The following is a 25,710-nucleotide window of genomic DNA, read 5'->3' as shown; positions in this document are numbered from 1 at the left end:
ACCATGGTGCTAATAGCACCATGGTTTAGCTCCGGAGTCCTAATGAGGGCCCATGTATAAAAGAATGTTGCAGTTCTCTGGGGTAAAACGGTACAATGCTTAACCCGTTGATTAATAGTTAATAGGAAATTACTCCAGGACTCTGTGCCAGTTAATCACAGGTGCTTGTGCTTTATTCGGTAAAGGTGCCCTTAATGATAACACGTGTTTCGGCTCAGCAGAGCCTTTCTCAAATCTGGGCTAGTATTCACCATAAACTTAACAAATTGCAATGAAACTGTGCTATTCGCAAAACTATAAGGTATATATAACATTGACCAAGCATCCCCAATGCCAAAAGTTCAACCATAAACAGACATTATTTGTAAACATCGAAATCATATAGTTGGTAAAAACAGGCATATCATGCAATTGCAGAAAATAGTGACAAAAAATAATAATGACAGACAATAAGGGTTGGTATTGGGGAGGATTGTATGGGATATGAGAAATGTAATCATAATCAATTTGTCAGATGTGGAGGGAAGAATACAAGAAAAGGCAAGAAAAAACAAGAAAAAGAAATATCCAGTTAAAAAATAGTCAAACCATCAGCTCAGTTCTGAATATGGAGGGCATCGAGGCGTTTGGGAGTGCAGAGGATGGAGCAAGGAACACAAGGCAATGGCAGTGGGTGCAACAGACACCAAGTAAAAGCAAATATGTAGGATCACTCTTGGAGGCAACACACCCAAGTAATCCACATGAAATGTGCAGCTGTAGGGCCAAAACAATATTGCATGAGTGTAAAGAAAGCTCGCAGACATAACTGCTACATGACTAACAGCATGCCATTGCATTCCCAAGAGGAGCACAATCAACATACAGCGATGGCGCAGGACCCTACATCTGTTGAGGGTGGGTTTTTGGGGACTAGAGAAGCTGTTATGTTGTAGGGCATTTCACGATTCACGTTGAAACATAAAACACAATTTCAATGACAGGACATTCCTCATTTTCGTACAAGTGATTACTGTGATTGTGTAGAATATATACAAAGGTGCAAGGGGGTGCAAAGTAGAGGGAGAAATTAAAGAAAAGTTCTCTAGCAGCTCCTTCCGGTCCATGCACCCATGCCTCCCCTCTCTGTGTGCTTGTTGCATATGTGCATGGGCCCATCTGGCAGAGCAGCTTCATCTTCTTGGGGAGGCATGTCCAGATCCTGAGGTAGGGTTTGTGGCACCTCATGCAGAAGATGTTATGCAACATCGCACAGGCCAGAACAATCTGCCCACCTTTTCTGGACTTTACATAGGAGAGCCTGGCATCTGAATCGGGCCTTCCGGAGGCCGAAGGTGTGCTCTATTGTCACTCTGGTCCTGCCATAGGTCCTGTTACATGCCATTTCAGGTGGTGTTTGGAGATTCCTGAGAGGGGTCACCAGCCACGGAAGCTTTAGGTATCCAGATTCACACACAAGGGAAGTAGACACAGGTGATACCCATGATGATCAGCAGTTGTATTGCCTATTATGTCGGCATCTCAATAGTAAGTATGTGCATGCATGTCTCATGTATCAATGTGCCACACTGTTTCACATTCCAGTCCTTGCATGTGTGAACGGGGCCCCTGAGGGACCCTCGGATGTGGAAACAAGGTACAGTCACCACACTCGAATAGATACGTTATACACGAGGTTCCGTTCACAAAATCTAGGGTTTATTGCAATACAAAGAAGTCCCAGTTGGCCAAATGGTCCCACGTCCCGTGACGTGTGTCTAACAGACGTCAGGGGATGCAAGAGAGAGTGAAACGTACATCAGTTACATATATACAAATTGAGCACCTTACAATCAGCAATGATACAGTATGACACATTTGATGCTGCCCTCAGTTCATTTCCCTTTGAATTAGAGGCGATGATTGACCAGTATGACAAATATGACACCTTAGACCACCATATTTAGTAACGGTTTGCAATCTTCAATTTTACAGACACCATTCGTTATTTGTGAGAGCACAGCGTTTCTATTTTGCATGGGCAAGCTGCGCGTAGGATACTGGCACATACCAGACCTCGCTATCTCTTAGTTTCGATTCTCGCTCTAGAGGTCAGCCCGCTCTCCGGGGCATCACTGGGCTCAGAAAGGGGGGCCGTAAAGAAGATCATAATTCAACGCTTTAAATGCTAGTTTCGTACATTGCTATTCTTTCAGGAGACTCGCTGGCATTCGTGTACTGATTAAATGCCTTGCTCGTGTCTTCAAGGATATGTGAGGGAGGGAATCAGGCATTTCTGTCTGGCTCTCCAGTGTAATGTTTCAACATGTTTCTTAGCCTTGGACCATTGAAGCGAAATAATATCTACAGCAAAGCAGTTTTACATGAGGCAAAGTGGCAACGTTAGAGAGAGCAGAGAGAGAAAACAAAATGGCGATTCTGGTCATCTTAAAATGGCTTCACTCTAGTTGAACTAATAGCTACGTAATAACTAATGAATATATATCCTTAACAATGTAAATGTGATGGTTGGTCTTCGGCCAACCAATTATCATTCATTTCCGGGCCCTCAAGGGGTATTTGGTTTTTCTGGACTGACAATCCCTCCTCTTGGCCGTAAGCCAAACGTCCCATCCAACACATTGCATCCCCCTCCGACGAAGTATTTGGATTAGATTCGGAATCTGATTCAAATTCGGACTCATGTACACTTGTTGTCTCCTCGTTATTATTATCAATATCAATTGCCGTGAATTCTTTAATGGTTTCAGATTCGTTACTATGGCAAGTGGTTGATTTAGTAATGTTTTTTCGTTTCATCATTTGTACACACTCTTAGCTGATTTCAGTACAAATTATGGGGAGACAATGTATTCAACAACAACATGTCACGAATATTCCTAGGATTGCTACTAGGATTGCAAATAGCTTGCATCCCCAGGATCGCAACACTTCCCAGAACCAGGAGCTTATGTTCAATTCCCAGCCACCTTCAGGGGGGTGGAGATCAGAGCTTAACACATGCAATGTTCTTATCACCTCAAAAATCGTGGGGAGGAGTCACTTACAAATACGCAACACGCTGATCCCACGATTTTGCAAACACCACCGCGATCAACTAAGATTATATCAAGGCCATTCTATTTTGCAGTGACATTAATCTAATTCCTTTTTCCTCGAGAGTCATATTATATAATATATCAGTGGTTCAATTTATTGTTTCTTCCAATATCCTAGACAGTCGTCTTATGTTACAAGAGTTTATCGCCTGGCCCCAAAATGGTATGAATGATTTTGCTATGTCCCCTACAATCAACCCGTCTTCAATATTACGGCAAGGTCATGACATTGTCAATTTGGTTATGTCTGATGTTTTTAAAAGAAACACCCCAGGAAACAGAAATCCCATATAATACGTGCCTCCCCAGTTCCTAGGTAACCAAGGATATGCTTTTTCTCCACAAATGACATATACAGGATCTCCCACATATATTGGTTCCACTTCTTTATCAAGGAATGCTATATTCCTGCATCTGGTAAATGTTCCTACCTGGAAAGAACCCTTTTTCTTTAAACAGAATGGGACAGAATGAGGGTTATAATTCACTGTATATGAAGGGGGTTCCGCATCCTTATTCCCATGTGGGTTCATGTGGAATGTGATCACAGAAGTTTTATAAGGTACAGACAATCTATCCTGTGGCATTATTGCTGGTGTAATTAATCGTCTCTTCTGGAACATGGTTCAACCCACCTGTTTCATAATCACTTCCTCAAATTCATTCATATTTGTTTTATCTAGTTGACCAGTTTCACTTTCGTTCCATTTCCCATAATATAGGGCACTCAGAGAAGCATAACATGCAGAAGTTAAGGGCAGCGGCTGTACATACCATCCTAATCCCTGACCACCATGCTGCGGCAGGTGGGCACAAACCCAACAAGTATTTTTTCTTCGGATTGAGTGTGTCATATTCATTATTAACAGCAATGTGTTGTTTCCATATCCTTCCCTATGTTTCTCTTCCATTGGGGACAAGGTATAGCAAATCACATGGACTGGGCTTTCCATTGTGGAAATGTTCATAATAGGCAAAATTACTTAAAGAGGGTGCATTTCTTCTAGGTACCATAATACTGATATGGTCAATATTGGGGCTAATATACTCATTATCACATTATTATGGTTAGACCCAACATACAATTCTTTTTACCATGTCCTTTTTCTGCCTTTCTATACACTACGTTTAATTCTCTATCAGCATTGGTGCAAGAGGGGGCATTTTCTGGTTCCGACATTTCTTCTCTTCCCTCTTCTTCTGCTGTGCTCGCCATGACTATCTCTTGTTCATGTGCTTCCCAGGATGTTGACAGAGTTCAATCAATGTCTACAATCTTTTATGCCAGTTTGCTATCTGCCTGCATTGCTTTTTCATTTGGCAAGGCCTTCGTGCATTTTCACATTGCCCTATAGTTTCAGAGCAGCTGCCTTTGTACCCTTTGCGCCCTACTTGTTCACTCGGTTCCTGACACATTGATTTAGCACCAAGGAGTTGCGTTTCGTGAGCTGTCTAACTTGCACAACTCTTACGCCACCCTCCTCTAGGCCTCCGGTTCCCACTTCATCTGAAAATAGGAAACAGAGGCAAGAAATTCACCAAGAGATGAAAATCTGATCACTCCTTCTTTCTGCTCTGCAGGTTGTACCGATTTGGTCCTGGTACTGTGTGATCAACAAATAGTGCGGGTGCACTTCCGGTCTCGACCTTGGAGTCAGCCAGGGGGACAATGGCAGATGATGATGGGTGCCCAAGCGACAATGCAGGCTGTGGGGCAACAGAAGATGGTGGGCGCCACAGAGGTATGCGCTTGATGTCGGCCAGCAGAGATACAGAATCTGCTGGACAACGTTAGGCACTCTTTGCTCTTCCGTTCTTATGGCAATCTAATCAGGCTTTGTTTCAGGATTAGGCAGTTTCTGTGGAAAGGGACAGGCAATGGCATTTTTCATTTCTGGAATCGCTGCTATCTCTTTCTGGTCTTTGTCCCGATCAGTTGACGTGTCAAATGGCGATGGGACTTTTTTTGGTGTGCGTGGCATGAATCCCTGCCTTGCGTCCATCCACGCGTATCGCTGTTTGCGTGATCAGGAGTATTTGATACGGCCCACGCCACCTGGGTGCCAGTGATGTTTTTCGTTCGTAGTTTCTGACTAACACCCAATTTCCTGGTCCAATGCATGTCCTGGGCCAGTATACCTCACTGGTAATGCCTCCTGCACCTGCTGATGAATCAAACACAGTTTTTTTACTAACAAATTACAATAAATGCTGAGTACAGGGTATTCTACCTCTCTCATTCTCCTAGGCTGAGGTGCGCACCACACATTCACCGGTCTCCCCATTATGATTTCATAGGGGGAGAGCCCAATTCTGGCCTGCACGGACGTTCGCATACACAGTAACGCTATTGGTAATGCATCTACCCAACTTAGTTTTCTGCCAACCAGGGGAGTACTTATAGGTTATAGCTATGAGTACATGTAAGATGATGTTCTTAAATGAATAGTACAATGTACTCTACGTTGTCTGGAGCAATGGCACTGACATCAAGCAAATTGCCTGTATCCTTTAACCTCTCTAAATGTACATCTTGGAATTTTTAATGTTCCTGTGCATTCCCCCCTCAAGCCTTCTTCTGCAGGAGCCTGTCCTGATAAATTCTGGTTTCCCCATCAGCGACTTGTGGCCAATGCTGGATTTTACTTTTATGGACTTCATTCATTCACGGTGCGTCACCCTTTCTCAACTCTCATGCTGGACTTCCTTTGCATCTTGTACTCATGGTGGCCCTGAATTATGCTGTTCCCATCTTCATCTTGTATCCTGGCTTGCAACATTTTTTGTTAATACTGACTTCTGCAATTATATTCACTCTCCACTCTTGCTTCTCCACTCTTTTGACTGCTAGCGTTCTGTTCTCTCTTCCTTTCCATTCTCCCTTTTCCTATCGCCTCCCCTTACTTTCTTCTATGCACTTACTCTATCAGAATTGTCCCTGGACCTAGTTTGATAGAAACCTTGTCTGTCTCCCCCCCCATTTTACTGGTAATTCCTCCCCGAGCACTATCTGAAATGTCGTCAGGCCTAGTATGATAGTCGCTCATTTTGTTCCTCCCCTACCTTTCTGCAACCCTCGCCCTCATCTCTTGTTTTTCTCCGGCTCTACCAGAAATGTCATCAAGCCTAGTACGGTAGTCACCTGTCTGTTTCCATTTCCTTCCCACTCCCTTCCTTATCTACGTCTTAGCTCTTGCACTATCTGAAATGTCGTCAGGCCGAGTACGATAGTTAATTTCACATCCTTACTGTTCATGGCCTGTGAGAATGTCATTGTATTTTCCCTTGTTCCCTCCCGTGCCTTGAAGCGCCTTGAAACACATTGTGTATAGGCGCTATATAAATAAACTATCATATCATATCATATCTTACTGATTTTGGACTTCAAGATTCCGTTATGCCTTTCAATATGACCGGCCGAACTCGGATGTCTCAAACAATGGAATCTTTTTTCGATCTGCAATCCTGCACAAATCTGCAGTATCACTGCACCTACAAAGTGCGGACCATTCTCCGACCATATGACACGGGGCAGACCAAAGCGAGAGAAATACTCTTTTAGCATTACTTTCGCCGTGCTCATAGCTGTGCAATCTTTCAAGGGATATGCTTCCAACCATTTGCTGAATGCACATATGATCACCAAAACATACTTCAGATTTTGGCATCTCTCCATTTCTATGACGTCAAAGTGAATCACTTCGAATGGCATAGAGAGAGGTCCAAAACTTCCTGTTGGAGTCACCGTTCCCTTTCCCACATTGTGCTGTAGGCATGTAATGCAGTTTTGTACCAGCCTTTCGGCATTCTTTTTTATAAGTGGATTTTCCCAGACTGTGGTGAAATGTTGGACTATTTTCTTCGCACAGATGTGTGTGGGACTATGAGCCATTGTAACCATTGCGTTTACATACACATTTGGCAACATCCAATTCCCGCTTTTCTTGTCCACCCAACAACCCTCCAAATCCAGTTCTGCAGAGCCCTTGGCCCATCCCTGTATTTCGTCGGCGGTAGCTTCCGCCTGCATTTCTTTAACAGTCACAATTGCATTTTCTATCATGCAGGGCACTTCCTCCGATTGTACTGTCAACATTTTTGTACTCAAATCAGTGGCAATCTGTTTCGCAATCTTGTCTGCAAATGCGTTTCCTTCTCCCACTTTACATCTCACTTTTTTATGCGCCTCACATTTCACTATCGCCAGGTGCTTTGGACACTTAAGTGCAGACAGTAATCGCACAATCAGAGGGCCATGTTGAATTCTAGCCCCATGGGATGTTAAGAAACCTCTCTCGGCCCATAATCGGCCAAAATTATGAACTACGCCAAAGGCGTACTGGCTATCAGTATAGATATTCCCGGTCAAGTTCACCAAAATTTCACAAGCTCTTGTTAAGGCAATTATCTCTGTTGCATGGGCAGAGTTATAAGGAATTCTTTTACTCTCCACGACACTTTTTAATGTCGTAACAGCATATGCAGCAGTTGATGTGCCGTCAGCTAGTTTAAAACAGGAGCCGTCGAGTGGCCAGCATTGCTCTCCATGTAGGCTCTGCGCAAGGGTCCTGAAAAGTGGGTTGAGCCCCAACCAAGAGACCCCCATCTCCTACTTCATCAATGAAAACCAGCATCGGAAGTGTCCAGGCACCACCCGGAGAAAATCCGAAGCAAAACAGAGCCTTTTTCGCTGAGAAAACTCCCCCTGCGCCACACACAGCATGAAGCCTGGAGGGGCCTGCGTGCCTCTTCCATACGCAGAGCCGTGATACGCGTGGCACCAGGGAGAGTGCTCCAATCCACATCGCTGATGGGGCCCACTCTAAAGTACACACATATCTCCTCCCACAGGGCCATCCAGCTGTCCCGCGGCCTCCAGGTTTGTGAATTTGAGGCCCGGACGAGGGTCGTCTGGTTGCCGGATCCCGTGCAGCGTTGGCTCTGGCCCGTGAAACGCCCCTGCCCTATGGTGACGCGGCATCACCTCTCTTCACCCCACTTGCTTGAGCTGCTCCTGTTGCTCGCCGTGTGTGCTGAGCCCCCTTCTGGATTCCAACTCGGCTGATGAATCGATTGGTGAGTGAGGCCTGGGGCTCTTGAGGTGACCCCCCCCAGTGGCATAGGTGGAAAGGACCGCAGTGCTCTGAGTACCGGAGATACGGGAGGAGGCCCTGGGCAGGCTTCTCCAGGCAGCAGAGGGCTGAGGGTTGGGCCCCTGTTTCTCAGGTCGTGTGCCTTCCTCGGCCCCCACTCGAACCCTGAGGCTTACCGACATGAAGTACACTGAGCATTGGGCCTGGGCTAGGCCGCGCGCATGAGGGTGGCCTGAAGAGGCTGTGCGTGGACTCCTCTCCTTGGGGGACCGCCGAGGACCCAAATTGAAGGTCAATACACCGAGCGAACGAGAACATTGGATATTGGATTCTCACACGACATCCTGCTTTCGCACATAAGCTCATACCTTTCAAGCGCCCACTCTGGTGAGGCTGACCTCTGGCGCATTGTTGAGACCTACCCACTTCATCAACGGGGTCCCGCCGCCCATGAACCATAAGGACAGATTGGCAAAATGCAAGTTCACACCAATCCACGAAACTCTGAAGTCCCCCATTGACCTTAAGATGTCGACTGTTGGGTCTGAAGCCGTGGCAACCAAGGCGGATGTCGCTGATCTACTCGCGGAGATGCAAAGCATGAGGGCAGACATAGGCAGCAAAATCGACAAAATTACACAGAGAATGGACAAAATGGAGGACAGGCTGGAGCAGGTCGGACACAATCAAACCTCCTTGAATACGTTGGAAGCCCAAATGGACCACAGCATTGTGAAAGTAGAACACAAGGAAGAGGCATTGCGCCTAAAGGTTGACGATCTTGAAAACAGGGAACGCCGTGATAACATACGTGTCTTTGGCATCCCCGAAAAAGAAGGAGAATCTGATTCAGACCTGAAACAGACCCTGCACGCCATCCTGAAGCTCCTTTTTAAGGATGAGACAGTGGATGAACCCAAACTTGATCGCATCCACAGAGCAGGAGGCAGGCCAGGAGGTCCGCGTTCGGTCCTGGCTAGGTTTCACAACTATGCGGACAGAGCCAGGATTTTAGATAAAGCCAGACACGCTTCGTTGCTTACTCTCGGCGATGCTACCATCTCGCTTTACCAAGACCTATCATCGCTCACGCTCGCAATGAGGAAGAAATGCTCCCCGATTACGAAAATGCTGAAGGCACCAGGTATCGGTGGGGTTATCCGTTCTCACTCACCTTTGAGTGGGAGAGTTCAACAGTGAAACAGTGAAAATGGTTTTGGAAAAGGACATTGCAGACTGCATATCTGACATATATGAATATATTAGACGGTTTTACCTGTGGCTTACCGTCGGTCCAGTGATCTGCAACTACAATATTGAATAGGTTGGAGAAGAGAGAAACTGTTGCACCCTTACCAAATTAACAAGAGTCGCCCAACAGACCAGCTGTAACCCTAAGCCCAGTCTACTTTTCTTCAATGCATATCTGACATGTTGGGTACGCAGGAGGAGGGCTCCTCCCATGGAGAGTCGAGGAGGGAGGAAGGTGAATGGCACACTAAGGGCCCGCGGTGCAGACGGATCTAAAGCTCCAGGAAATTTCAGTGAATTAACAATTCACAGGACATGGAACACTAATCTGGCCACCAGACTGGCATGCTAGGCCACTGGGGGCAAACAAACTCTGTGGTGAGTGATACGGTTGAAGCTGGTCAATTGGGCGCTGCCCGAGGCAGAGGGAAGCGATGAGGGTGTGTCAGACTGAAGGGTTCATGTATAATATACACCTATGATGTGCCCGATTCTTTGGTCGCACCTTTAGACTCCAATGTGTTACTCGTTTTGTGCGAATGGTGAACTTGACCATGTATGTTTAGGATGCCCAGAAAGAGATACGAGGTAACACTTATGCTGGAACAATGCCTTTGGTGGGTCGGAGTTCTTGTTTTTGGTTTGTTGATAAATTACGAGCACATGGTTGGGGGCTCACTGTTATTGATGTCTATATTAAGATAGGACCGCTTGTTTCGCGGTCTCCACTGGTGGTCCGAGAATGACTGGGTGATGTTAACCCGGACGGGTTGGGCGCCGAACGTAGGGGGGGAAAGGGGGGAAGGGGAGGGTGGGAAACACATACTTTGTCACAACACAGACCTGAGGGGCACGAAAACCCATTCCGAAGAACACAAACCACACACTGCAACATCAAACATGACACGGGCCATGAAGCAGACGAACTGGCTGCTTACACACTTACCCAAAGCTCAAGATGGCACCTACACTCTATAAGGACACGTTACGCAATTGCACACTCAATGTCAAGGGTTTGAACTCCCCCACAAAGAGATCCATGGATGCCAGGGAATTTAGGAGATCAAATATAGATATTCTATTCCTCCAAGAAACGCGATATCGAAAGGGTGAGGAGAGAGTGATCCCAGCACGGGAGATCGGACCCTCCTACTGGAGCTCAGGTATCTCAAAAAAAGCGGGAGTGGGGATCCTAATCCGCAAAGGCCTCCGGATGACAATTCTTGAGACATGGATGGACAGGGAGAGGAGGGCTCTCTTAGTCGTGGGAAACATACGGGGCACAACAGTTACCCTTGCTACGCTTTATGCGCCTAACCAAGGTCAAAATAGGTTCCTCCACAAAATCAGTGAGAAGGTTTTTCGGCATGGCCAGGGGACACATAGTTCTCGGTGGGGATTTTAACACGTGCATGGACAGTTCAAAGGATAGGCAAACTAGAGCTGACGTGGCAGATCCACCCAACACGCAGAACGAGGCAGACATTAAACTAACCCTTAATCTTTATGGTCTTGTGGACAGTTGGCGACATTTGCACCCGACGGACAGAGGCTTCACCTTCCACTCCCTCCCCATGACACGCTCACACGTATCGATTACATCTTCCTCTCACATGGCCTCTTGTGCACATTGCAAGCGGCAACTATATACCCCTCTGCTTGGACGGATCATGATATGGTTATGGTGGATATACTTTGGAACAACCTGGCCCCCCGGAATACCAAATGGAGATGTAATGACTCCTTATGGGCTGACTCGGTCTTCAAGGAAGCTTTGGAAACCGAGATAGAGCAATTCTTCGCTTCTAAAGACACAGGGGAGGTAGGGAAGACATCCGTATGGGAGGCAGCCAAGGCAACTTGGAGGGGGGTGCTTATAAGGGAAGGGGCCCTAAAAAAATGAGAACGTGCCTTGATAGAGAAGGGCATTAGGGAAAGGCTCTGTAAGGCCCAGAGCCTGGCACAGTCCTCCCCATCTGAAAGACCCAAGTATATTGCAGAAGCTAAACTACTCAGAGAGGAGTTGAAAATACTTATCGCGGGCAAAACTGCCCAGACCCTACAATACCTCAAACAAAAATATTATGAGAAGGGCGACAAGGCGGATGCTCTCTTGGCTGTTCGTCTCCGTGCACAGAAGGCGGAGAGATGGGTTGAACTTTTCGAAAGGACAGATGGCACCCTCATGGACACGACAGTGACTTCCCCCGAGGACGTACAAGAAGCATTTGCCTTCTTCTATGAAGATCTATATGTAAGTGTCCCCCTCCTTCCGTGGGAAGCATAGACACGTACCTCAAGGAGGTGCGGATCCCCTCACTCACACTCAGGGAGGCCGGTTCTCTAAACATGTCAGTCACAGAGGAGGAAGTTGTAGAAGCCATAAAGCGCTTGAAGACAGGTAAAGCCCCAGGAGATGATGGATTCACGCCCGGTTTCTATAAGACATTCTCCACTCTCATTGCCCCCTTTCTTGCATCCCTGTTCAACCACATCTTTGACACAGGTCACGCTCCTCCATCCTTCTCTCAGGCCCTCCTTGCAGTCATTCAGAAGGAGGGTAGAGATCCTAAATACTGCAGCTCCTATCGTCCCATTTCTCTCCTCAACATCGACGCTAAGATTTATGCCAGGGTCATTGCGGCCCGGCTTGAAACACACCTTCCTAGGTTAATACATTCTGACCAAGTTGGCTTCATTCTTAGGAGACAGGGCGCGGACACTATGAGGAAAACACTCCACTTACTCCACGAGGCACATGGTATGGGAGGGGACCCATCACTTTTGTCATTAGATGCCGAGAAGGCCTTTGATAGGGTGTCATGGGATTTTCTTGAACAGGTATTGGTCTCGAACAGGTTAGGGCCAAAACTCTGCCGTGCCATCAAAGTGCTGTACACCTCCCCCACAACTTCAGTAGTGGTGAATGGAGGTTATTCACGATGGTTTCCACTAGAAAGGGGGACGAGGCAGGGCTGCCCACTGTCAGCGATATTATTTGTAATGTCCCTTGAGCCGTTAGCTCAAAAATTGAGACATGATAATAGAGTCAAAGGTATCACAGTAGGTGATCGAGAATACAAACTGGGCCTATATGCCGATGATATCTTATTACACTTAACTGATCTCTTGGATTCGGTTCCGGCCGCGCTCGAAATAATTGAAGAATATGGTCAGTTGGCTGGCCTGAAAATTAACACTGCAAAATCTGTCCTCCTCGCAATTGACAAAAGTAGAGACTCTGAGGTCGAACGCTTTGCCCCCCTAGGAGTAAAAGTCAGTCTCACCACGCTCCGATACTTGGGTATTAATGTTACTCGGGACCTAGGATCCCTATATGAAGCCAATTTCCCACCATTGTCACTTGCCCTTCAAAAAGATATTCAAAGATGGTCCAAGCTCACCATCTCTTGGCTGGGCTGTTTAAATGCCATACAAATGGTGATCCTCCCTAAGATACTATATTTGTTCCAAATGCTTCCCATCAAAATGCCTCCAGAATACTTCACGAATATGAGAAAATTGCTACAAGCCTTCTTGTGGCACGGCCAAAAGCCTAGAATTCCGAGATCCTTGCTCCAGCTTCGGAAAGATAATGCAGGGGTAGGCCTACCGGACATCAAAACATATTATAGGGCGGCCCGACTCCGGATCCTCCTTCCACATGTCAGGCAGCAGTCAGAGCCACAGTGGATAGCCCTGGATAACTATCACCTCTGTCCCTTTATTTTGGGTGAATGCCTATGGGTGCCTGGGTCCCAATTACGTAATAGCATCAAATCTCATCCCATTATAGGTACAATATGGGCAATATGGAAACCAGGCAAGAAAATGGTTGGAGTTATGACATGGCCCTCTCCTCTGGGTCACCTATGGTCCCCGAGATGCAATCCCGGAACCAGCAAGCTTTGAGACCTGGTATCAGGCGGGCCTAGAAAGGGCAGGTCAACTATGGAGAAATGGCTCTTTTATAACAATTCAGGAACTTCAGGAGGCGCTTGGCATAGGCCCGCTCTCGGTTTTCCTGTACATGAGACTCAAGGGGGTATTGACAAGGCCGATATGGAAAGAACAATTGCAGAGGGACCTTACCCCGTTCGAGAGAATTCTTGACACATGCATGAGCTCCAGAGGTTTGATAAGCGCAATGTACCTGGCATTGATTGAGGTCGATATTACACCCTCCCTGACACTCAAAGGCAGATGGGAATCGGATATGGGTAGGCAAATTTCACAGAAGTTAAGGCTTCAAATATGCAGACGGACGGCGAAATCATCTATATCTTGTCAGTTTAAACTACATGCTATCAAGTTAATGTATAGGTGGCAATATGACCCAACCCAGCTTGCCAAAATGTATCAAGGAGTAAGCACATACTGCTGGAGGGGCTGCGGGAAGCGAGCTGTGGTATATGTGGTGGGGATGTGCAGTGGTCCAAGCCTATTGGTCAGAGGTTCTTAGCTGGATTAGGGACCTAAATGATGTCGAAAGAGAGAAACAACCTCTGCTGATTTTGTTTGGCTTGATTGAAATGGAGGACACGATCATGAAAGCACCCAAAATTGTGTTAGGTCTGTTGATCGCTGCACAAGCCTGTCTAACCATGGTATGGAAAAGAGCCACACTCCCTAGCAAGACTAAGTGGCTGGGTGTTGCTCTGAGTATTTACAGAAAACCTGACTGCAGCCTTACATGGAGATCATGCCACTGTTGAGAACGCATGGTCAGAATTTCATGCTACATATGTCACGTGAAAAGAATGTGTGCAAAACACTGCCAAATGTTGTGTTATTTTAGTCAATTCCTGTTGGAGCCTGATATGCCAGGGTCATGTGTTATGCTGTACACACTTGCCTTATGTCATGAGTATATTAGCGGTTCTTTGGTAATGTTTAAATTTGTTTTCAATCCCGGACGGTGACATGTGAAGGGGGAGGGGAGTGGGGTACAGAAAGTGGGTTTTGTTGACGTTATTGGTTAATTATTTGATTCCAAGAGACTTTATACGCTCAATATGAAAATGTTACTTGCTGTGAACAATTTTTTTCTTTCGACTCAGTGTTGGAATTTGAATGTAATTTACTGTCGAACTTTTACAAAACCAATAAAACTAAAATTAAAAAAAAAAACAGGAGCCGTCACAAAACAGTTCCCCTTCTGGTTCTGTCACTCAAATCAATTATTCCTTTTGTTTCTTCCTCAGTAACCATTAGGCAATTATGGGGAGGCAATTCAGTCCCACCACTATTTTCCCCGGGCATTGGCATTAATTCTGCTGGATTCAAATCGCTACACCTGATAATTTGGATGTGGGGCGCGAACAATACAATTTCATATCTATTCAATCTAGCAGAGGTGAGGTGTTGCGTCTACGTCTATGGCATGTGGCACCATCAAAATTAAGGTGTGCCCCAAAACCATCTCTTCTGTTTGTTTCACTGATGCAGCAGCCGCTGCAACAGCTCGCAAACATCGTGGTAGTGAGCGCTACAGGGGCCAGCGCAGAAGAAAAATAGCCGCACAGCCTATTTCTTCCACCTTGTTCCTGTGTTAAGACAGACAATCTGCTTCCTTCGTTCTCATGCACAAATAGCCTAAAAACCTTTTCATAATTCAGTGTTCGCAAAAAGAGCAGAACTCAAAATGGTTTTTAGCGAATCAAATGCTTTCTGACATTCTTCATTCCACTGCAAAGGCATCACAGCATCCTTTTTTGTTAATTCCACCATTGGTTTCACAATTAAAGCGAAGTTTATAACCCATTGGCGGGAATAAGAAGCCATCCCTATTATCGCTCTCACACCTTTCTGTGTTGTTGGAATAGGCATACCAGAAATACTCTTTATCCTCTTCTCCCTTCCTTTGAAAGTAGGTAACCCAAATAAGCTACTTCTTTCTGACAGTACTGGAATTTCTTTTAGCTTGCTTTATGGCCATGCGTAGCTAGATGAGTCCATAATAGAACAGTACGTTCTTTACATATCTCCTCCGTGTCAGCAGCGATTAGTAAATTGTCAATGTATTGTAGCAACACACAGTCTGCTGGTAATTCTAACATGTCTAGCTGTTCTTTCAATGCTCTACTGTATATACTCGGACTTTCAGTATAGCCCCGTGGAATGCATGTAAATGTGAATGATCGTCCTCCTAGAGTGAAAGCAAATAAACACCTGCTTTCTTTGTGTACTGGAATGCTGAAGAAGGCGTTTTTTAAATTGATCACACTAAAGTATTCTGCTGACGCAGGGTCATTGTCAAAATCGTAGTGACATCTGGCACTAACGGGAATTGGGGGTCTACCACTTTGTTCAGTGCAGGGAGATCAATTATGAAATGGTACGGTACCTCATTACCCCCTTTCTTGTACACGGGAAGAATGGGACTGTTTGTCACACCGCTCCCCGCACGAGCTATGACTCTTCCTACAAAGACACGCCCCTCCACGTCCACAGCCTCTTCTCAACCAGCACCCAAACACACACGTTCCGACAGGGGTACCTTATCACCTTATCAGGTGTCACGCTATGGGGCACGGCGTGGCATGCTCGGCAGGGCTGGAGTTTATCGCCCTTCATGTTTGTGGCAAGCGAACTGGAGGCTTCATCACAGAAACGCACGGAGGACTGCGCGACCCAGCGCGGCTCGGAACACGTGACTCGTTGCCTAGCAATTCTCGATGCTTGGGTATACGTGTCACGTGATAGTGGTCACGTGTTTCCTTTCCATGGATAAAAGGAGTCCGGTTACGGAAAGCGTTGCTTCACAGCTGTTCTCTCTGGATCACGTGTTGCTTACGCTTCGTTTCAAGACTCCTTACTTCATCTGACCACGGCTTTGTTCTACGGATCGCTCAGTGCCTAACTCTTGTCTGCTTTGGAACTTTGGACTATTTGTTGACGAACTATTTTTGCCCAACGGATTGCTTGTGTCTTGCCCCTTTTCTACCTTGGAATTTGGATCCACTGATGCCGACCTACGCTCTGCCCTACGGACTGCCTTGTGTTTAGCCCCTCAAACTGCTCAGGTACTCTCTACGTTTCATGTGTTACAACAGGACTCCGGTCCTGTCTTAGGTGGTTACCTGCCCATCTCTGCTGCCACGTCTGCTCGGACCCGCTGCCACTTTCTGAACAACTGGCTAACGCCTACTTTCGATTCTCTGAGACAACGCTCCAGTACTCACAGGTATTTAGTGCCCTGGTTGTTTTCACTAAGATTACTACATACTGTACAGTTACATAACCTTATACCTTCCTTTGCAGCGCTCCAGGGGTTCTTCCGGTTGTTCCTGAGTCCTGGCTCTACGGACTACCTTCTTTGGCCCTAAGCATCACTCTGGCGGTATTACCGTGATTGTCAGTCTGATACTTGGGAACAGAGGGATAGCCCATACTCTGCACGACCAACAGCTGTGTAACACTGTTACATACACTACCTGTAATTTCTTCAATCACTCCCAATTTCACCAAATCAGAAACAATGCTTTTCAATCCTTTCTCTCATTCTGCTAAAATTTTATACTGCGGAATACGTGGTAGAGTTATTCCTTCTTTTAATGTCATTTTCACTGGCTCTATTTTCAAAAATCGCACATCGTTGTCATGCACGGCCCAAATGCAAGCTGGTACCTTAATCAATTCTTCTGATAAAGGTTCTGTCACAAATTCTGAAGTCGGCACATTCTGGGGAGAAATAGTCAAAAATACCCCGTCCGGTGTACAATGAATAACTGCGCTTAGTTTTTTCAATAGATTCAATACTAAAAGATTTTCCCCACAATGCTCTGGGAAAAGAAATGGACAATGTTCAGTAAAAGGCCCTATTGTCACTGCTACTGATTTGGACTCAGGGTTTATTACTGGGGTACCTGCAAAGCCTACTGAAATATTCTGTCGCCCTGACAGAGGTATGTCTGGAACCAAGTGATGATCTATCGAGCACTTTTGTGCCCCCGTGTCTTTGAGGAATCTATGCTCTTCATTCACGATTTTCATTTCTACGTAGGGCCCTTTCTGATTCACGGGAATTGACACGGGTTCCGACCCCTGTCCTGGGCTGTCCTATTGGAGTAACAACACATCATCCGATGTGTAGTCTCCACTGTTATTATAATATGCAACTGTCTGGTTATCAAAAATATTCCCCCCTCTCCCTCTACTTCCCGTTTGTACACCCTGCCGATTTTGATTTTGAGTAGTTTGATTCAGAGCCTGGCCTTGATTCTGTGCACTATTCCCATAATTATTTTGGTGCTGCTGCATATGATTTCTGTTGTGACCACTTGTTCCCATGTGCCTTCTGTGAGGCCTTCTCTGACTATATCCGCCTCTATTTTGCAAATGCGGATATTGTGCCCGCCAGTGTCCTTCCTCTCTGCAGTATGCACATTGGTTTAATCCCAAAGGCAATCCATGCATATTCAAATTTCCCCTACTCTGTGCATTTCCCCTTCCCCTGTTGTGTCCTGCTACCTGCTGGAGTAACACTCCTACTATCGTCCGCAGAGCTTCTATTCTTATTTGCAAAGGCCAGTCATTACATATCTCATTTATCACTCCTACCGAAGTCCTAGTGCTTGACATCCATCTCATCGTTTCCCGCACACACACCTGCAATCTTTGTCTATCACCTATCTGTTCCGGTGGTGGCAAAGATTTCTGCATATACAGTCCTGACGCTTTCTTCCTGCCTCTCTCAATATTCTTTCTCCTATTTCCCGGTGTGGTGAGTACTTCAGAATACTCTTCATCCAATTCATTCTTTATTTCAAACAATCGCTTTACGTGCTCTTCTATTTCCTCATCTCTCCCTCTACAACAGGCTAATGCATTCAAATCCAACTATCGTTGCAGTGGTAACTTCCCAATTAACTTTTTCCATTGTCCCGACAAATATTCCCCCATGCATTCCAACAATACCTGTCTTTCGTGTTCCTTCTGAAGTCATATAGGGACGCTAGCGTGGATACCCCATCATTATCGTCTATATACATTTCCGGCTGTTCTTGCAGCTCACGCTTTCTCTCCTTACTAATTGCGCTGCGAGTTACTCTTGTACATTCGTTCTGCTCAATTCCACTCATGGGAGGGGCGGTCGGAACAGTGGCACCCTCTTGATCGGGAGGTGCAAAGGGGGCATTGAGAGTGGGATCCAGCTGCTGGGGCTGTGGTAATTGCAAAACACTCGGGGCTGGCTGGCTAGTGGGCAGTGCAGTGTCTGAAGCAACCTGTGGCTGTGCTCGCGTTGGAAGGGGCTGAGCAACGGGAGGGGGTTGAGCGGCAGCTACTGACGTAGTCTTTTTAGTTTCACTCCTCGGGCCCTTTTTTGTTTCAGTTAAGATTCTGTTTATTCATTTGTCCGATGAGTGTAGCTCTCTTTGTGGATATATTTTTTCTATGTTTAATTCATTGCACCGTCTTGTCTTTCTCAAGCTATTACTCCACTCCTCCTCCTCCTTCTCCTCAGCTTTCTCCGCCTTTGACTTATGCCTGTGTGCAAGTTTCTCTCTACTTCTAAATCGGAGCATTGCTTCCCTCCTCCAATCCCTAAGGATATCAAGTGCCCCAGGGCATGCTCTCTTACTTATCAACACCTTTTCCAGAATATCTATACGTTCCATCTCAAAACTCCCATCCCTCGGCCACTGAAGATTTTCCTGTTTTCTGGTTTGCTTATGCCAAGTTTCACAAAACATTATCGCTCCCATACCATACTTTATGTACATATCATAAGCCGGCGTTCCTCCCAGTGGTGCTTCCTGGCCAGTTTCCAAAGATTGTTCGCCGCAGCGGAAAAATCCTGCTAATGTGGACAATACCCCAGGCATGTTTTAACCTTACCCTTGGCTAATCAAACTTACTCTGGGTGTTTGATTTTGGAAAATCAACTCTCAACCAATATCAGGATCACTTACAAATTGGGGCATGACTCACCTGATTAGTCAATTTGCCTTTTCAAGACACAATTTGTCTGTATACTGACGCAACCACTGACGTTGTGTCTGCGTATCTCGGCTCTGCCTCGTTTCGGGACCCTCGCCTCCTTGTTCGCTGGCCAGGGACGTCGATCAGGGATCAGCGGTGTGCAGATCTGCAAAGGAGTCTCTCATTGCTTTCGCAGGGGCGCCCTGAACACCTCTTGATCCCAGCTCGATCGCCCCCGTCCTCGTCGTTCTTACTGCATTCCTTATTTTGCAACGTACACGATGGAACAAGTGGGGGAGTGTCCCTATACTGGCACCATCTTGAAAGCGGTCCCTGAGGGACCCTCGGATGTGGAAACAAGGCACAGTCACCGCACTCGAATAGATATGCCAGACACGAGGTTCTGTTCCCAAAATCTAGGGTTTATTGCATTACAAAGAAGTCCCAGTTGGCTAAATGGTCCCACACCCCACAACATGTGTCTAACAGACCTCGGGGGACGAAAGAGAGAGTGAAACGTACATCAGTTACATATATACAAATCGAGCGCCTTACAATCAGCAATGACACAGTATGACACATTTGATGCCGCCCTCAATTCATTTCCCTTTGAATTAGAGGCAATGATTGACCAGTATGACAAATATGACACCTTAGAGCAACATATTTAGTAACGGTTTGCAATCTTCAATTTTACAGACACCATTCTTTATTTGTGAGAACACAGCGTTTCTATTTTTCATGGGCAAGCTGCGCTTAGGAGACTTGCACATACCAGACTTCACTATCTCTTAGTTTCGATTCTCGCTCTAGAGGTCAGCCCGCTCTCTGGGGCCTCACTGGGCTCAGAAAGGGGGGCCGTAAAGAAGATTATGATTCAACTCTTTAAATGCTAGTTTCTTACATTGCTATTCTTTCAGGAGACTCGCGGGCATTCGTGTACTGATTAAATGCCTTGCTCACTGTCTTCAAGGATATGTGAGGGAGGGAATCGGGCATTTCTGTCTGGCTCTTCAGTTTAATGTTTCAACATGTTTCTTAGCCTTGGACCATTGAAGCGAAATAATATCTACAGCAGAGCAGTTTTACATGAGGCAAAGTGGCAACGTTAGAGAGAGCAGAGAGAGAAAACAAAATGGCGATTCTGGTCATCTTAAAATGGCTTCACTCTAGTTGAACTAATAGCTGCGTAATAAAAAATGAATATATATTCTTAACACTGTAAATGGGGCGGTTGGTCTTCGGCCAACCAATTATCATTCATTTCCGGGCCCTCAAGGTGTGTTTGGTTTTTCTGGACTGACATGTGTATTGCACTGCTCATGGCCCACACTCATCCAGGCTATTTAACAAACAAGGCAGCATGTCTGGGCCTGTGCATTGCTCCCATGCATGATATGTGATGAGTATCTGGGTTACATGTGTAGTTTGTCTGTGTGGCATGATGTTCTAGTTTTCCTGGGGTACTGAGTGCATGCCATGTCAATTGGTAGGGTAATGTCCCTCCGTTGAAGTTTGTTGGCATTGTGTCATTCCATGTATAGGGTTGTTATTGGGAGCTTCATCATGTGCACCATTGTTGTTTGTGGGCCATGCACGTAGTCGTTGTACAACCCCCTGTACTCATGCTAAGTGTGTCTGGGCCAGGGCAACCTATTGCGGTCAACTGAGTGTCATTGGGGGCACTGAGCTAATTGAGACTCACTGTACTATGTTGTGTCTCGTGAATGGACGTCAACCATGATCGTTGTTGGGGCAGAATGTCATCTTCTGCCTTGTACCTAGCTTCTTGTGTCTGCCCCTAGACAGACTTTTGAAACCCAGAGGTGACCAGGCCCACCGCTTTACTGCCATTGATTGTTCGTGGATGTGTGGTGGTGCATTCTGGTACCCGTAGGGCATTGCGTGTCGATGTCCTGTTGGGGTTGCAATGGCTTGGTCATAGACTGCTGCTACTCCTCTCATGTGCTACTTCAGTGGGGTGCAGCCTGTCATTTTTACTAATAATAATAATAATAATAATAATAATAATAATAATAATAATGTATTCGTTTTTAGCTCAAATAATGAACTTTTACAAAACATACATTTTCTTATTTAAAACAATAACTTATAAAGCAAGCTTACAAAACATGCGTAAATCCAATCAGATTAATTGCCTATCACAGATTTCAAATATTAGTTTTCAACCAATTACAGATATTTCGAGTTTCCAATGTACTCTTTGTGATCTTCGTTATTGTGCAACACAAGATTGTTTTTAAAAAACATATTTAAAATACACATCATTAAATCCCATTATTGAGTACACATTTAAACACTGCTTAGCGTCAAGAGAAGAAACAAGGTTTCAATGGATACCCTCTGATATTTCATATATCCTTTAATACATATATGTACAGGATATCAATATTCTGTTATCAAAAGTGATACCACCGTTTTTTGATCTGACACCATAGACGGTACAGTGCTATCTGGACTGACTCTGTGGGCCTCATTACAACCCAGGCAGAATGGATTTAACAGCGCTGGTAAAGGTGCCGGCGCCATTAAACCCATTCCGCCCTATAACGAGGTTCCCTTGCAGGACTTGCTCTGGACATCTGGTCAGACCAGACGTTCTTTGCGGGTCACACGAGGGGACCAGGGAGCTAACAACGGGTGCTCTTAGCTCCCTTCCCATTCCCATTGAGCACTATTGGGGCTTGAATGTGAAAGGGATGGGTACTTTGAATGAGGAATTACCGGGTCCTCCAATGTTGGAATGTCCCGGTAATTCCTCATTCCAGGAACCCGGACCCAAGTTTGGAGGCAATAATGCCCTTATTAAGGGCATGGCTACCTCCAGACTCGTAATGAGGCCCTGTGTCTGTATTTAGGCAATGATGCCAAAAGGCGTCAGTTTTAATTGAGTCATATTGACTCACAAAGTTGCCCAGAGAGCACATTTACCAATTGCTCATTTTGGCACATTGGGTGAGGACATGCCTAGCTGTTTCTGGCATTTCCACATTTTTGCATATACGAAAAGTTTGTTCACTAAGGGTGATGTCTTTATATACACCCTGAATGGTTAACAGCAGCAGTTGGTTTATGCAGAGGCACAGTCTATAATCCCGAACCATATATATATAGGACGTCTAACCAGGTAAACCTGTGTTTCCAGATATTTATGTGTTATCCCAGCAAGATGTCTATATTTTTTTTAGTTTTTCAAGGTGTGTGTAATTTCTTACCCAGTTCAATTTTTCCATCTTTCTTTTGTAGATGTCTTTTAATAATTGTGCATTGGGTACTTCTACCAAAATCTGGGAACCAACCTATCAGGTGAAAACAGTCATTGTTTAGAACACCAACGCTTTTTTCATTTCCCCCCTTCTAGCCGTCAATTGGCCTTGGCCCAGTATGTTCAATAATGGGCATTTTGGGTTACTATGTAGTGTCAAGTACAACAACACCCTGCCTGTCATTTTTGGGGGGAGCTGGTGGGTCCTGCTTCTACAGGGCCTTGTCAAGACATGCATTCAAGACATTGTTGTGCCCTCCCCTCCTTTTGACTGTCACCCATACAGCAACATAGGTGGGATCATACATGTACTCACCATATATCCAGGTCCTTTGTCCTCTGTGATGCTCCATGTACCCCGGTACATGCTGTTCCGCAGGACCGTTGTGTCATGGATTGATCCTGGGAACCGGGCACAGCAGTGGGTGATGGTAACATCGGCATCACAGGTGACCTGGACATTAAGTAAATGGAATTGCTTCCTGTTTCTGTGGACCTCCTATGAGGCATGGGGGCCACCAGTGTGACATGTGTGCAGTCTAATGCTGCCACAACATTGGCCATGCCTGAAATTGCATAATGGTGGGCGTTGGTGACATTCATCTGTGCCTGGGTGGTAGGGAGGGAATTGTGCTGCCCCATATGGAGCAGAAGGGCCTCCAGCACCTGCACTAGCACTCTATTGAAGCTGGCTCACAGAGTACTGGAATATTATAGTGCCCAAGAAGTGCAGGACTGACACCAGCTTCACCAGAAGTGGTATGGCTGTTCTAATGCAGATCCTGCTCCAAATGTCCTCCTGGATGTGAGTTGAGGTGGTACAGGGTGAGTATTTCTGTGTCTGTAAGTGCCCATAGTATGCAACACTGACTTGAACCACTCACAGCCATCATGTCACACCCCAACTCGGCCGAGCTGTAATATCGTCTTGAACTGACTCAACCACTGATCCGATCTGGTTGGACCATTCGAACGGCAGCACCTGAAACACCAAATTAAATTATACAGAGCTCCGAAAGGAAGGTGATTAATTGCTGGTTCATTCCGGCTTGCTGCATCTTGAACCACGTTCAAGCACAAGTAAAGTTCAGAGAAGCCCAGTTTGATGCTGTCAAACCACTTTAGACCAAGAATAAGGAACTGTTTAAGGCACTGTGCCCTTGGTCGACTTTTGGGACACCTATAAGGCTTCTTTTCAATCCTTTTTTTTTTAAAGATGTATCCTTTTTGAACATTTGCATTGCCGCAAATCGTTGCCTAGCATCCCTGTTCAACTGCCCTGCGCTCTATTCGATACCTGTTCTGCAATTTCTGTGTTTTCTCCAAAGGGGTTTGTTTTTGCTTGTATTTTCTAATTCATTATTTGCATGTTCATTGCTTGGTTAAAAGTCTGTGGCCCTCATTACGAGTCAGCTGTAAGTGGTAACATTGGTGGTATATCCATTACCACGTCTTTTACCACTTTGCAGAATTACAGGACACCAAAAATGGGTGTTAATTCTGCTGCTGAAATTCGCCCTGGGTGAATTACCACTAGCGCTAATTCCACCAACAAAAGGTGGAACATGCATGGCAACCACATGGATGGATAAAGGCTGTACAAATACGGAGGAGATGTGTGGTGTGGAGGCAACCCATACCAGGTGTCTGTCCCCTTGTGCTCTGACTGATGGCCAATTGGTCTCACTTTATCGGCTGGACAGGAACACCATAGGAGAGCTGCTGACCCACATAGAGACAGATCTCCAGAGTGCCATACACATCAGAACTGCAATCCCACCACTGCATAAACTGGTGTCTGTCCTCCACTTCAGTGCCACAGGTGCATTCCAGCTGACTGTGGGGATGCTGCATGGCATGTCCCATCCAACATTCTCAATAGTGCTAGTGCAAGTGTTAGATGTGCTTCGGAGGCATGCCCATCGACAAGTCTCGCTGCCCACCACCCGGGCCCACATGTATGCATCAAAGGCAAGATTCTATGCAATCGGCCATTTCACTAATGTCATAGCAACACTTTACCGCACAAATGTGACATTGGTGCGCCCCCTGGGCAATGGAGTCTACATACGCGAATAGTAAACAGTTCAATTCCATGAAAAGCAATGACTTGTAATGCGGATCTGATCATTAACCTCTGCTGCGCATGATTCCCACGTTCCACACATGATTCCATGGTCCTGAGGATCAGCACCCTCCCTGCATTTATAGACATACACTGAGAACAGCAAATCTTTCTCTTAGGTTCGTCTGACATCTGATGATGATGCAGAAAAGGGGCACACACAGAAATAGGCATGAGATCACATGTGAGGAAACTACATGTCCGACAAACCATATCCCATGTGGCACTCAGTAGCCCATGACTCAAAATCCAACTAAAGCTGGGTACAGAGACACCTGAGAACATCCTGCATTGCCCACACACAGCAACATGCAGTACATTGAGTCAGCCCTACACGTATTTCAGCACACAAAGGTCACCAGGACAATAGTGAATGAAATTAGCATGCAGAAGCAAAATTATAATGCAAAACACTGTTCACCCTGCTGCATGTGACTCAGGCTACACGCTGCTAACATGGTTGTTGACACAGATGAGGAACCCTGGTACACCCCAGGAGACAGCCTCCAATGAGGCACACAAGACCAGGAGATGCATAGAACACGCATTTGGACTACTCAATGGAAGGTTCATGTGCCTCCACCAGACAGGTGGGGTACTAATGTACACTCCTGAAAAAGTGGGTGACATTGTTGTCAATTGCGCTATGCTGCATAACATGTGCATATGCCAGAGTATACCCATGCCTCCAAATTATGACATTGCACACCCGACTCAGATGGTAAAGATGCAGGTGTCAACAGGGCACTTCACAATAGAAGTGAGGAATTGAGCGACAGATGTATTGTCCGGCAGGACATCATTAGCAACTATTTCTGAAAGCACATATTGACACTTGCCACTGTACATTTAACTTCCACTGCATTCACATGAATCACTCTAATGAAATGACAACTGGATAAAATGGCTGTAGTTCAGAGTGATTTCTTGTAC

The sequence above is a fragment of the Ambystoma mexicanum genome, chromosome 8 (genome assembly GCF_040938575.1).
Source record: "Ambystoma mexicanum isolate Mex_15411 chromosome 8, UKY_AmexF1_1, whole genome shotgun sequence".
In the NCBI taxonomy this organism is placed as follows: Eukaryota; Metazoa; Chordata; class Amphibia; order Caudata; family Ambystomatidae; genus Ambystoma; species Ambystoma mexicanum.
This window is presented reverse-complemented; position numbering follows the sequence as displayed.